Here is a 14272-nt window from a genome sequence, read left to right on the forward strand (position 1 = left end):
GCACTAATGCCATGATGCCAACAGGCATGTCGACACCCAATGTTGTGCTCGAAATCCCAGGCAACCCAAAAAGGCAATAAAAGTAACTCAGACGTGATGATCAGATTGAAAACATACCTCGTCATTATTTGCAGAAGACAGACTATATGTGGAAATCCAAAAAAGTGCTTAAAACTAATTTTATTTCTACAAGACAGAAGCAAACAGAAAATAGAATAACACCCCAAAATATCACAAAATATTAAATACGTAGAAGAAATCTACAAAATATGTGCATGGCCACTAATCAGAAAATGAATAAAATTATGTGTTTCCTTCAACGCTAATTGGAGGGCTATCTCTCTGGCGGAGTCTGGAGGCAGTGGGTGCCACAGCCGCAGGAGCACCTCCTGTCCTCAGTCGTGGCTTGGGACCTGGATCTCCAACCTGGGAAGCGCCTCGGAGTGCAGGGCGAGGCAGCCCCCAAAGCCGAGAGGGCAAAGAGCACTCAACCCTGGCTTCTATGCGCACGGGGAGGCTAGCCCCACTGTGTGCGACAACAAGGGTGAGGGGGCCTGGCGTGCCGCGCCGCGGAGTGCGCCTTCCCTCCCAGCCAGGAGCTGTGTGGAGCTGTGCGTCTCCTTCAGCCAGGCTGACCTGACCACTAAGCTGCCAGAGGAATGGACACTCAAGGCCCCCAACCCCCCCAACCTGGAGGCCAGCAAGTACCTGGCGGCCGATGGCAACATCAACATCAAGTGCATGGCCTTTGATGGAAGCCAGCTGGCCCGTGGCCCCTCATAAAGCAGCTGCCTCTGCTCCCCCTGGGGAAAAAAAAATAGAATAAATGGAGGGAGACTCAATGTTGTAAAGATGTCAACTACCCCCAAATAAATCGTAGATTCAATGACTCATCAATTAATATGCCACCACATTAATTGATGGTATATGTTGTAATTTTTTTAAATCTGAAATTTATATGAAAATGACAAGAATAGATAAGACAACTCTGAAAGGAAGCATAAAGAAAAGGCACTTGGTAGACTTACTACAAAGCTACGGAATAACGTGGAGACAGTATACTGTGTGCTCAAAGGTAGACAGACCAGATGATGGGAAGGAAGAGAGAACACAGTGAGCCACCCTTGGGCACTCATCCTGGGACAAAAGGGCACACACAAAATACATCCTCGGTAGAAGTAGATTAAAATAGGAAGGGTGGGAAAAATGAAGATCCTGGAAGATAATCCTGGGAAATATCTTCAGGCTGGTTAGGGAAAATTTAACAGGACACATAAGCACTACCATAAAGAAGTGATTTATTAGTCAAACTATATGAAACTTAAGAGCTGTGTTCATGGAGAGACAACAGCAAGAGAGGAAACAATTTAAAAGCACATGGAGAAGAGATTTGGAGCCCTCAAACCAGCAGAAGCGTTATATTCTGAATATATAAAGATCTCCTCCAGCAGAGGGGCAGAAATACACACAGCAGGTCTGAAAACCGCCTGACACTCTTGACGAACATTGGACGCCACCGTGCGCCAGCAGCTTCGCTCCAGATACACACGCCCTCAGAGCAAGGACACACGTGCAAATATTTGGACAAGAATATTCACAGCAGTATAATTCATAACAGCCTGAAACTGGAGATAATCCAAACACCCGCCAACAATAGAGTGAATAAACAAATTGCGATATAAGCATTTGACGCAATATTATGCAGTGATTAGAAGGAACGAATGACAGCTACATGTGACAGCAAAGAAAACCTCACAGATAGAATGTCAAGCACAAGACGCCAGGCACCAGCGATGCATTTCAATGGTTATGTTTATATAAAGTTCAAAACCAGACTCCGGCTCTAGAAATCGAGGGAGTGGTAACTTGGAGAGGGGATGAGAGGCTAGTAATGGGCAGGGGCGAGGGCTCCTCATCAATTTCTGGGGACTGGAAAGTCCTATTTCCTGAACTTGAGTGGGGTTGTGGTGTGCACTCAGTCTGAGACAGTTTAGAGCCGTCCTTGGGCTGGGACGGTTGTAGTTCTTTATGTTACACTTCAAGATAGAGCTGAAGGTCAAAGTGCTCAGACTGTGGACACACAGGCCGGCGGGAAGAGCTTCCTGCTTTGGGCGAGTGGAAGAATCACAGATCTCACCAAGCATTTGGCCTCAACTGGGCAAACCTGGAGTTGCCATTGGTTGAGATGTGACGAGTTCAGGCTGAACAGGTTTGTGGGGAGCATGAGGGTGGACACCTGCCGAGTTTGGACTGCCACTTAGTCAGTTAGGAGACGCTGCTGACGCAAGCCTGGGGACGTCTGCCTGGACGTGTGAACACGGAGGAGCCTCAACGTGAAGGTGGCATCTGAAACAGCGGTAGATGAGACTGATGAGGGGAACGTGGTTACGGGGAACAGAGGCCCCTGGATGGAATCCCATGAACCCCAGCACTTAGAGGCCAGGGAGAAACGAAGCTTGCGGGACAGCCTGGAAGAGCAGACCGTGACGGAGCGGACTGTGAGAGTCTGCTGTGGACGTGCCTGTGTGCAAACTGAGGGCTGGGACGCGCCGGTGGCTTTAGCAACGCTGGTCCTAGAGGTAGCATTGATTGGAGGTACACGTACCAGAACATTTCCAGGAACTGCTCTAGGCTGTGAATTAACTCATGGCTAGTTTTTCTTTCCTATTTTTCTTTTCCTTCTCTTTTAACACATTCTGAATTTTCCAAGTTTTACATAGTGCGATGAATTCTTTCATAATTCAAAAGTTATGTTTAATCAAGAGTATTACAATTAAACTGCAGCTTCTTCATTGAAAAGATAAATAAATAAATAAATGGAATACATACGCATATGTACGCACACACACGCGAACACGGTGGGGATTAAATTTCTCAAAAGAAAAAGGTGCAGGACATAAAACATGTAACAGAGAAGCAGTATGCCTTGTTATCGAAAATATTTGCAACAGCCCGGGTCATTTCTTCATGCCAACCTAATGTCTGCATGTGCATAATTCATTTAACCAAGCCCTCCTTTAGTTGCCACTGAGGGGGTGTCCAAGCAATGCCCAGGGCCTGGTGATTGGGCCTCAGTGAGCAGGAAGATGGGGGACAATACAAAATGAGGAGATGAGGGTTCCCATGCCCACTCCATCCAGAGGAGCTTTGGGGTGGTCGTCAACACTGCATTCCTCCGTCTCTTCATGTATAAAGCAGAGATAAATCCATCTGCCCTATTTTACCCAAAATTTATGAAAGAATCAAGATAGTCAAGTTTTGATACTGTATCTGCAAATGTCTTGTTAAGCTGAGTAACACACGTGTCATCTTCTAGAGATCATTTTAATTTTCATTGTTACTCTTCTCATTTAGAATTTTAATGGGAAACTTTCTAAGTTATCTGTCACGGTGATTTCGGGCTGACATAATAAAATGCTGTAGACTGGACAGCTTAAAAAACTAGAAATTTATTTCTCACATTTAGTACTGGATGTTGGAAGCCCACAGTCCAGGTACTGGAAGGTGGGTATTAGTCTGAGGCCGCCATTTTGCTGTGTGCTCCCATGACCTCTCCTCATTCAGGCAGAGGGAGACAGAGCTCTCTTGTAAGGACACTAATCCCGTCACAAGGGCCCCAACATCACGACCACATCAAGCTCTCATCACTCCCCAAAGGCCCCAGCTCTAAATACCATCACATTGGGGGGTTAGAGCTTCAACTTACGAACTTGGAGGGGACACAAACATTCAGTCCATCCATACTTGTCCACTAAAGGACAGATTTCCCTTCTAGTTATTCACTAGAAAAAGAAAACTTCTTTTTTTTAATCGTAAGAGGATAAAAATCTCTGTTTTCCCAATTGACCCAAGGTCTTCAAAAGAACAATTCTATCATAGCAAAAACTTGAAAGCTCAGTTTTAATTTTCCATAGTTCCTACCAAACTCAGCTCCAACCCGTGTGCCTCTGTGATGGTGTTCATTGTTTTTTTAATTAGGTTTTGACTCTCTTAGGACAACTAAGATATTGGCATTAACACTTGTCAAATGCCATTTATTATCATTCTAAAAATACACTCTTTGCAGAGCCTGATGACAAGGCCAGAATAGCACATCATTAATAGCTTAAGTAAAAGAAAATGTATCAATTAAAGCATAGTTCTTTTATAAAAAGACAGTAATTAACCGAATGCCCACATGTTGGCAGATACCATTATTTCACAGCGGATTTAATTTGGTGGCAACACAACTGATTTTGGAAGCAAAACTAATTGGTGCTTCAGACGGGCATGGTACTGGAAATAGGGTTTTCTCATGATGGAGGGGGAGCTGCACTGTTGACTAACAGCAGTCATTTCTATAACCAGCAACCCTGAAGGCATTCTTCACAGAGAGGATCAGAGAACACTCGTCTCCATGGCAGCCCAGCCTAAGCATCTGTTCTAGCTCTCTGATTCTGGATGCTGCTCCTCGGAGGGGCCGCTGAGGCACGGCTCTGCCACCAAGATGCCAGTGATGGACTTAATACCCCGCCTGGAAGTTGGACATTTAAAATGTAGCAATAGAGACTAACCAAGCAGAGCCACCATTCTCCCAAAACAGCAGATGGGACAAGAGTAAAAGAAGCAACCCATTTAGTCCAGCTGTTGGGCGCCAAGCCCACAGGCCACTGTGCTAGGGCAGAGACCCCGCGGGATGCTGAAGAGACTGGCTCCCAGGTGCCGTGCGTGCAAGATGGAAAGGGCCAGGTGACGCGGGACAGGGCCAGTGAAGGCTTCCTGAGGGAAGGACGTGACCTGGGCTTTGAAGAGTAGATGGAATCTTCCCAAGGAGGGAAAATGTGGGAGAGGTATGGAGCCGTGTAAATAGCCCCGTCTAACGAAGTGCACAATAGTTAGAGGAAAGTGGAGGAAACGTAAGTTCAAAAGGCGGCTAAAGCCCCCGAGAACGACTTTGGAGTCGGGTTATATTTATATTTAAAAGGGATTGGAAGTCAGCGATGTTTTGAGAAAGGAATGACGTGATCGTAGCTGTACTGTGTATATTTTATCAGATAAACTAGAGAGAACTGAGCAGTGGGAAGACATTGACGCCATTTGGGGGACAGTCCAGGCAAGGGGTGATAAAGTCCCAAATAATAGTAGCTTCAGAGGGAGTGTTGAGGAAGCAAGCCTGTGGGCAACCCCACAGAGCTTGATTTGACAGGACCTGGAGCACCCCCGACGGGGCTTCCAGGGGAAAGGGGGCCTGGACTCACAGTGTGGACGTGGCCCAGTCAGCACCAGACTCGAGGAACGCAAAAGGTCTGGAAGTGGGACGAGCTGGCACGTAAGGACACTGGCGGAGTCTGGCCGTCTCTTGACGATAGCTCTGCTTCAGAGACACGGCTCTCCCAAAGGAGAGGCTGCACGCTGTGCAGGAGGAACCCAGAGCCACGTGTCCACACGGACACCTCCCGGCGGGGGGGCAGCCCCTCCTGCACTTCTGAGAGAGGGCTTGACGACTCCCGTTCCACTCTTTCAGGGCTGGCATGGCAATCGAGAAAGAAACGCCTGTGAGAGGCATTCAGCACGGCCTTTGGGACAAGAGGATGGAACAGATGGTCAGTGCAGGTGTTTGGAACATGAGTGGCAAGTAGAAACTTCAGCCTGCCACACCCTGGGCCACACACGTACCGCGGGCCAGGTGCTCCGTCTGTGCTGACTGCCCAGGGGTGAGAAGGACAGAGACCACCGCTCACCGCCGGACTTGCAGTGTGATGTGAAAGGAATGGGGAGATCAGCATGTGGAATGGGTTAGACTGGAAACCGGCATGCCTGAGTAAACCCTATCTGGTATTATGAAATAAGTGTGTTTTTAGTCATTGTTGGTGACGATTCGTTCAGAATCATGTCCTTTTTTATATTTTACATTTTCCCGAAACATCTGAGGAGCACGTCACCTGTTACTTCAAGGTCAAATGGGTGAGGTACAAAAACTAACACTGAACTAAAGCTTCTAGTTATAAATTCAACTATTATATACTTACAGGGGATCGCACATGAGGGCCGATTCCACTTCGTATTCTGCATTTTATAGAACCGGAAATCAGATAAAGCGATCATTATTGTCCCAGTGTTGTTCTGATTCCTCACCGTTTGGAGAAAACCCTGCAGGACGCGGGTCTGAACGCAGGGCTTCAGCGAGGCACAGGCAGGAGCCGAAGCCGAGGGCCGTGGAAGGAGGCTCTCTGGGCAGGTCACGCAGGGACCCCGCCACAAACAGGAGGCACCGTAACACCTGTGTTAAGTGCAGACCGGGAAGCCTCACAGAGAGCGGAATCGAAACCAAGCCCTGTGCCCAGGTGCCTGCTCTCCTGGGGGGAGGTTGGCCAGTGCAGGGAAGCCACCTGCTCTTCCTCCACATGCAGCAAGCGCCCTGTCTCTGGGCTTTAACAGGTGGACAGCACATGGCGCATGGCACGTGGCTGCCCCATGGTAGGACAGCTGTGTGCTGTCTGGGGCAGCAGCAGAGCGACAGCCCCACGCAGGTCTGTCCACGACAGGCAGCAGCTCACTGTGGACAATGCCAAGATATGAAGAAATGGGGGCCCTAGGCCACGTATTGGGGGTGGGAGGAAAGGGGGGTGGCTTGGAGACTCGGAGGACACGGACAAGATCTGTGGAGTGTATGGAAGTGCTGGCCACTGGGACTCGTGCTCTCGACAGTCCTCCCCCGAAGATAAAGGTGTCGTTAAGGAACTTCACACAGGAAGAAAACGGAAGTCACTCGCGGACACCGGCAGCCGAATCCTGACGGGCGCTGTGTCTGTCCTGGAACCAGGGAGGCTGCGCTTTTCTCTTCAGACGGAACACGCAGCTGACCCTCCCCCCACAGCCCTGCAGGACGCCGGCTCTTTGGACCAGGAGTGCCTAAGTGGTTCTCCGTTCTGCCCCACCCCTTATCCTTGCTTCTCCTTTCTCTCCTGCTCGCAAGCCTGGTCTCTTCTTCCACGTTCTCATCGTGTAAATGGTGTCTCAGGGGACTGGTGCTTCGGGGATGTGGTCCAAGAGCGGTCCTGATCAGTGGAGGGGCTGGACGGCTCTGCTTGTGCATTGCTATTAGCCAAAGGGAAGGAGAGGTTGCAGGATGTGCTCTTCCTGGAGTGGCTATTAGACACTGTAATTACCTTCTCGTTCAGAAAGAGCACTTTGCAGCCTGTAACGTCCAGTAACTGAGGTCCTAGGGAGCAGTCTGTTCCCCTCTGCAGCAAGGACCCCAGCTGCCGCTCACGACTCCCGGCTACACCCTGATTTTGTTCTTGCAGCTGGAGAGGATAAGAAAGCCTCACTCCAGCTGAGCCCCCAACCATGGCCATATGGCTTGTAAATCATTACACAACTTTCTAAACATTATTGGCCGCATTATCTCTAAGGATAAATTCTTATCCCACTTCTGCACTCAGAGAGAGGAGAACAACATGACAGAAAAGTCGGACTTCCGATATTTATAGACAAAGAAATAGTATTTCTATCAAGTTCCCGGTTACAATAATAAATCACACGGGAGGGAAAACTGGATGGGAAGAAATCAGAGAGGGAAACGAACTGAGGGTTGCTGGTGGGGAGGCGTGGGGGATGGGGCACCTGGGTGATGGGCATTAAGGAGGGCACGTGATGTGGTGAGCACTGGGTGTTACACCCAGTAAATTGTTGAACCCTATGTCTGAGACTAATGATGTACTATGTGTTGGCTAATTGAACTTAAATTTTAAAAATAATAAAAATAAATAAATAAACCACATGCTCCAGAGTGACTCCTTAAAGGAATTCCATGAAGAAATTCCAGCCAGTAGCAGAACCTGGACTGAAAGGGCTCTCTCCCTTCTGTGGACAGCCTTCTGTAGCTCGCCGCGGCGCTCAGGGGGACGCACGGGACAGCGGCCTGGCTGTCCAGGACAGTCTGCACTGTTTACTGAACGTCTGCGCTCAAACCCCTACCCATGCATCTCGCGGTTGCGAGGTGAAGAAGGCCAGGCTCTCCCGAAGGAGAGCCAGAACCGGCTACCGGGTGCTGCATGCGTGACAGGGCTGTTCTTGGTTTCGTTGGTTTAAGATTTTACTTATTTACTTGACAGACAGAGAGGAGGAGCGGAGGGCAGAAGCCGAGGGAGAGGAAGAAGCAGGCTCCCAGCTGAGCAGGGATCCCCACGTGGGGCTCAATCCCAGGACCCCGAGACCATGACCTGAGCTGAAGGCTGACGTTCAACCGACTGAGCCCCCCGGGTTGTGTGTGCAGAGTGGGGCGTAAAGCGCAGGGTCTGGTGGGCGTGGGTGGGGTCATGGCGCTAAAGCAGACGCCGTGAGGGGGGAGGAAAGTTCCTCGTCGCCTGCGTTCATGCTCACATTTGTGTTGGGGCTCAGACCCCGACATCTGGATGGCCCGTCTCAGACGAGGACAGGACCTACGGGAGGCTCACCACCTCTTTCACCTACAACGTGTCTTACAGTCATTACGCTCCATTGCATTTAGGCCTGTTTTCCAGGCTTTAAGTCAGAGCGACACCCTATCCATCATTTAAAGGAGAACAAAGGCCAACGGGGTTTCTCTCTGGCTTTACCTGATACTTACACCACTCAAATTGATTAATTTACTCAGATGAATTCATTAATCTCCTAAATTTAACTATTGTGATCCTTCGCATTACATTCCGGTTCCTTCTTTCAGAGACACCTTCCAGCTCCTGCAGCTCCTCAGACAGCCTAGTGAAAGGTACATCAAGGGTCCCGCTTACTTGTACTCACTCCCACTTAAACCACAAATCCAAGCATCACGCTCTGTTATCATCCACAGCGAGAACAATCCTGTCCAGATTCTGCACCATCGAAGCCGCCTGCTTGCTTGCATGAAGTGGAGAGTAAGAGGCAACAGAAGGTCGGCAGCACAGAGTCAGTGACCCTGAAACTACATCCATCTCCCTGTGAGGTCTGCCCGGAGAAAGCATCATCCCGACCTCCCGGTCCTGGGACCCCGGGATCGTCCGCGTCGCTGCCCTCGTCCCACATTCCTCCATCCTGGGTCTGTTTCCGCCTACGTGCACGCTGCAGTGGTCTCGGGTCTCGGCCCCCTGCCCTGCTGGACGGGCTGCCGGCCCAGGCACCTGCCAGGCCAAGGGTGGAAAAAGCCCTCTCTGATGTTTACACAGAAAGCATGAAAACCTTGCTTCTAATAATTTTATAACTTTGTACTCACTTTTTAAAGGACAGAAACATTCCATATTAAGTAGAAATTTGCACACAGCCGCTCACTAGCTGTGGCACAGAACACATTTCCTGATTTTGCTCTTCTGTTCGGGCTGGCGGAAGAGGTGGTTATAACCGGCACCAACGCGTGGCTTTCTTCGCAAGAGAGTGTTGTTAAAAGGCTTCACAAGAATCGAGTGCGTGTGTGCGTTCGAGTATTTTCAATTCAGTCCCACATATTCATCTTGCAATCAATGTTTGTCGAATGCTGAAGAGTGTCTTAAGCTACACTGAATTACACAGAAAGACATTGTTAGGGAGAAAGAAAAAACGGCCAAGGGTACGAAAGCAAAGCCAAGATGAAGCCTGTTCTCTTTCTTTTCACAGAGAATAATAGGCCGAGGGAAATACTGCTAATAATTGGTCGTAGCTCTCAGCACATTTCCAGGGCTGTGTGATATTGTCCAGTGCACGGTGACCGCAGGGGAATGTGCAGGGCAGAGGGCCGCCCCCCGGGCCCTGGAGAGGTGAGTCAGCCTGTCAGGTCGGGGCGCCTCGGTCAGTGTTTCCCATGTCATGACTTAACAGAGCAGAACGTCCACGGCTCAGTGCTCTCTTCTGACCGTGCTCACGGCCACACTGAGAGGTATTTTCTCTTCCACGTGTTGCACATCTGACTTTGGGTTTTCTTAGCTGTTTTCTCAGACATGTTTTTCTGTTGTAGGGTAACGGGTGGAATCTCTCACCCATCTCGGCACACTACGGATGGGTACTCCCCGAATCTGTCTGCCACACCCCATCTTCAGACCCTCACTGCTGTATGCACAAGTCCCTGAGAGGCGGTGTGGGAAGCACACAGGTTTTGGTGTTGAACAGACATTTCGGTCAGACCCTTTAACGTCACTTCCTAATCCCGGGCCACGGTCAGTTTACATGGTTTCCCCAAGGTCTGGCTCTCTTCTCTGCATGTCTGATGCACAGGACGGGGCGTCTCATGTCCCTGCATGCTTACCTTCTGCTCCAAGGGAACAAGTGCGGCCACCTCCTGGGTTTGAGAGTCTCTGGGGCACAGGACAGGAAAATGGGTGCAGTGTCTTACCTACCCCAGGACCGAGCTGATGCTAACGGGCAGCCTCAGTCCCATTGGTTTTCCCACTTTGTGGAATTCTGGACGTTTTCCCCAGTGGCTCTCCACTTCTTCAGCAAGACTTTGCTGTGTTTTTTAATCGTGTGTTTCAATCTTTCAGTAACTTTCCACATCGGCCGTGGCTTCTGAGGTCTGGAGAAGGGGGGTTCGCCCAGCCACGCTCGCTCCACGGGGCACAGAAATAGCTGCAGGGACCGACATGCGTCCACAGCGGACTTTGGGCTAACTCACCCAGTTTCATGCGCATTTCTGCTGAGAGAAAAATGACAAGGGTCTGCCCTCCCCATCCTGGGCTTGCGGTCGTCGGGAAGTTTCCAGGGTGGGGCTGTGTTCACACAGGGAGGTTCCTGGGATTTGCTTTCACTGCTCCCCTCTCACCACGGAAGCACAGAGCCCCCAGCCTTGGTGAAGAAGAGCGCTGCCCCCAGCCATGAGCACTGGTTCTGGTCCGCCAAGCACCACGGATGGAGATACCAGCCGGCAGTTCACGCCGGGGAGAGACTGAGTCCGCACGCGAGCAGAGGCCTCTGTCTCCAGGAAGCTCTGCGAAACACTCTATTTCAGGGTTTGTTGTAGAACTTACCTGTGCAAACTCCACTTTATAAAATGACCAAGTTGTCCTCAATTAAGTTCTGGTAAGAATCTTCCTGTTTAGAGAGTCAGAAAATTTACATTTGTGTTCGGACAATGGCAGCTGCCAGAAAAACCAAGCATTTCCCCCATGAAAGCAGAGAAACGAGGGGATCCAGGGCTGACATTTCTCTGAGTCTTTTTCCATTCTTTATATTCTTAGTGTATATTAAAAAGTGTAATATTCAAAGCAAAGCCAAATATCAACAGGCAAATCCATATATATCAGAAAAACACCATTTATAAGAGTATGTACGTCTGATAATGTATCCAGTGTTTTAAGGGGAAAGATCGTTTTTAAGAGCTGGGTGACAAGGGGGTGGCGTGGTGGGTGACATTCACAATTACTGTCATCTCTCCAGCAGAACTGTGCACGTTTGGGTTTTGCTTCTGTTTTTCTTCTTTTTATCGTAGTAAAATATACATGACATAAAGCTCACCACTGAACCGTTTCCGAGCATGCAGCTGGTGGTACCGGCTCCATGCACGGGGGCAGCCCTCGGTCCCCATAACGCTGTTCATCGCGTGAACCAAAACCTCTGACCCTGCAACGCAGACCTCCTCCCTGTCCTGGCACCTCAATCCCACCCCCGTCTTTATGATTTTGACGCTCTTCGTGCCTCGTTTAAGTGGACTCATACAGTGTTTACATCTTTGGTTCTTAAGAGAGGAAAAAGCAACATCATTACACAAGTTCGTCGTCTTATCAGAGCCAAAGACGGACTTATTGTCATGATGACAATGAGATTTTTCAAATCTGATTTCGTACCACAATACAAGTATATTTCAAAACGGCTTTTAAAATAATAATAATAATTTTAAAAACCAAGTTTTCACTTTATTTTTAGTTGTCTAAACTTAGCCTAGTCCTCTGGCTGATTTTCATAAGCTTGAAAGGAAGCCAGTCTCCTTAGAAAAAGATTTTTTTTACTTGGGGAGTTTACGGCTCAGGGGATTGGTAACAGGATATGGAGACATTTTGTGTGCTGCACTGAAACCCTGAACATACCCTCGTTTGGAACTTCAGAGAAATGTGTCGTGAACCGAACGCTGGGAGCTGGCTGCTTGTGGTCTGAGCTGTGACACTCAGCTCCGTGGCTGTCATTAATCGGCCCTAAATTAAGGTTTGTCAGAAACTGAAGGAAGGAACCACTGAATACATGAATGCCAGAAATCTGAATGTCGTTTGTCCTCTAAGAAAATGTCTAACAGCTGCTCGGCATGCAGGTGAGAGGCCAGGGTGCCAGACAGGTGACCCCTCAGCCGCAGACGCCACGGCTCCACGGGTCTCATCCCGTGCCCGCCGTGGTGGTGGCCAAGGAAAGGGGCCATGGAGGACTTTTCTTCTGTAACCCGCACTAACCCTCCAAGCACATTCTGAAATTCCACTGTCCTCAGTCACATATGAAACAAAACTGGGTTTTACTTTGAATAACATCAGAAAGGGCAAGGGAATTTTAAAAAGTGAAAATAAAACAAAATTTCAGAGCTCCAAGATTTTAGGACATATAATAAATTGGAGAGATTCCATAGATATACCCAAAAATAGTTTGGCCTCATAAAATTTGCTTGGTCTAAGAAGACCGTGAAAGCCTTCTCACTTAATGAAATCTCAGGCAAACGGCACGAATAAATCTAACCTCATCTTTCCAAACTGTATTTTTGGACAACAGAACATCATAATATTGGACAGAAGCCACAGTAAACTGATTCTGCTTAAGGCTTTAGTGAGTGTGTGGTCCTTCACCATGTGGAAAACACACAATTTGGTTTGTTAGGGTTTTATAATTAAATCAAATCTCTGAGCGCATTGAGCAGAATAGATATCTTTGCAAAAAAAAAAAAACCATTAATTAACGCTCAGGGAACGTAAATGTCTGGTAGGCTGTTATTCTCAAAGATCTCAGAATTGGCTTATATCAAGGAGTCCAGTATAAACATGGTGACGTCCATCTTCCTGCAACAACTCTTCGTTTTCCAGAGTGACTGCTCTTGTAAGCTGCCTTCCATGCCCACATGTGCGGAGTCCACGGAGGGAGCCAGCACTGAGGGGACCCAGCTGAGGCTGGGGTTGTTGACCGCCCAAGGCAAGAACAGCAACATTTTAGAAGAAAAACATTTCTGTTCTCTTTGCTCCGAAGCTTAGAATGGAAGCATGCAGCCCAATCAGAACCCGTATCCCCAAAGAGAAAATTGTCCGTCTCAAAAGGCAGCTACGCTACAGGAGGCAGTAATTTCCAGGGAGCGGCTTGTCTGCAGAGACACTTGAGAGAAAGGAATATTCCAAGGAACTCGGAATCCTGAGCTGCTCCGACATGTGGTTCAGAACAGCATGCAAGACGGGGTTGGGCATTTAAAGGAGGGTATTTCGCAGGGGAAGGGAAAGAGGAAAGCCAGATAAAGGGTGACCGAGAATGTGCAAGTCCTTAGAGGGCACTGCAGGTCCAAGACCGCTGGAGCGTGCGTGCGGACGGACAGGGGTGCTTGTACACTGTGTAAGTGACATTAGACATGGACGTAATCCACATATAATGGGATCAGTGTTTCACCTCATTAGTTTTCATGGGCAGAATGTTTTCCATTCACATATTTCTTTATATTCCTTGTCTCCTTCTTGCTTTTTACTTGTTGAGGCCCTCAGGCATGTCTTCCAGCCAACGGTGGCTTTCCAACCTCACATTCACCTACGGTCACCATTCCAGAGATTATGAAAAAGGGACAGGCCAGAAGTCTTAAATGACGTACCTTGGTTTGTTTGATAACTTTGTGTGTCATCCTTGCTCAGGGGCCATGCTAATCTTCTCTGTATCGTTCCAATTTTAGTCAGTGTGCTGCCGAGACGAGGACTTGTTTAATAATTTGGGACTGGTCTGTATCTGGATCGTTATCTCTGCTTTGTTGACTAGATCGAAGTGCGGCAGCCCTGGGTACAGGGGAGGAAATGCCCCCACAGAACATCTGCACCCTGCCCCCCCCCCGCCGTACTGAATGTGTGACAGCCCGAGGCGCGGGGGCACTGCCATCTGATAGCTCCGCGCAGCGTGGATGCCGGGATGTCGATCGTAACATGCCATAAGGCTCATTTATAATTGGGCGGTCGTTTAAATTCCTGGTCTGCTATGTGGTCGTAGAACAAGGGACCCTCGTCACTTGTTTGTCAGGAACGTGAACATGAGCATCGGGTGGGCCACGTACTTACTGTCTAGCTCGAAAAAATAGACTTGCTCATGGCTGTTATTCAATGCAGGAATAAGAAAAACACTGAGTGAGTGTTGCTAGGATACTCACCTGAGC

General features: G+C 48.8%; 1 non-coding gene across 1 annotated transcript; it reads right to left on the minus strand.

Annotated features, from left to right (window-relative positions):
* Nucleotides 1–13718: 13718 nt before the first annotated feature.
* LOC121101126 lies at nt 13719–13825 on the minus strand. The gene has a single exon (XR_005833072.1). It is a non-coding gene; the product is annotated as a U6 spliceosomal RNA (small nuclear RNA).
* Nucleotides 13826–14272: the final 447 nt, after the last annotated feature.

The sequence above is a fragment of the Ursus maritimus genome, unplaced genomic scaffold, assembly GCF_017311325.1.
Source record: "Ursus maritimus isolate PB19 unplaced genomic scaffold, ASM1731132v1 scaffold_6, whole genome shotgun sequence".
Classification (NCBI taxonomy): Eukaryota; Metazoa; Chordata; class Mammalia; order Carnivora; family Ursidae; genus Ursus; species Ursus maritimus.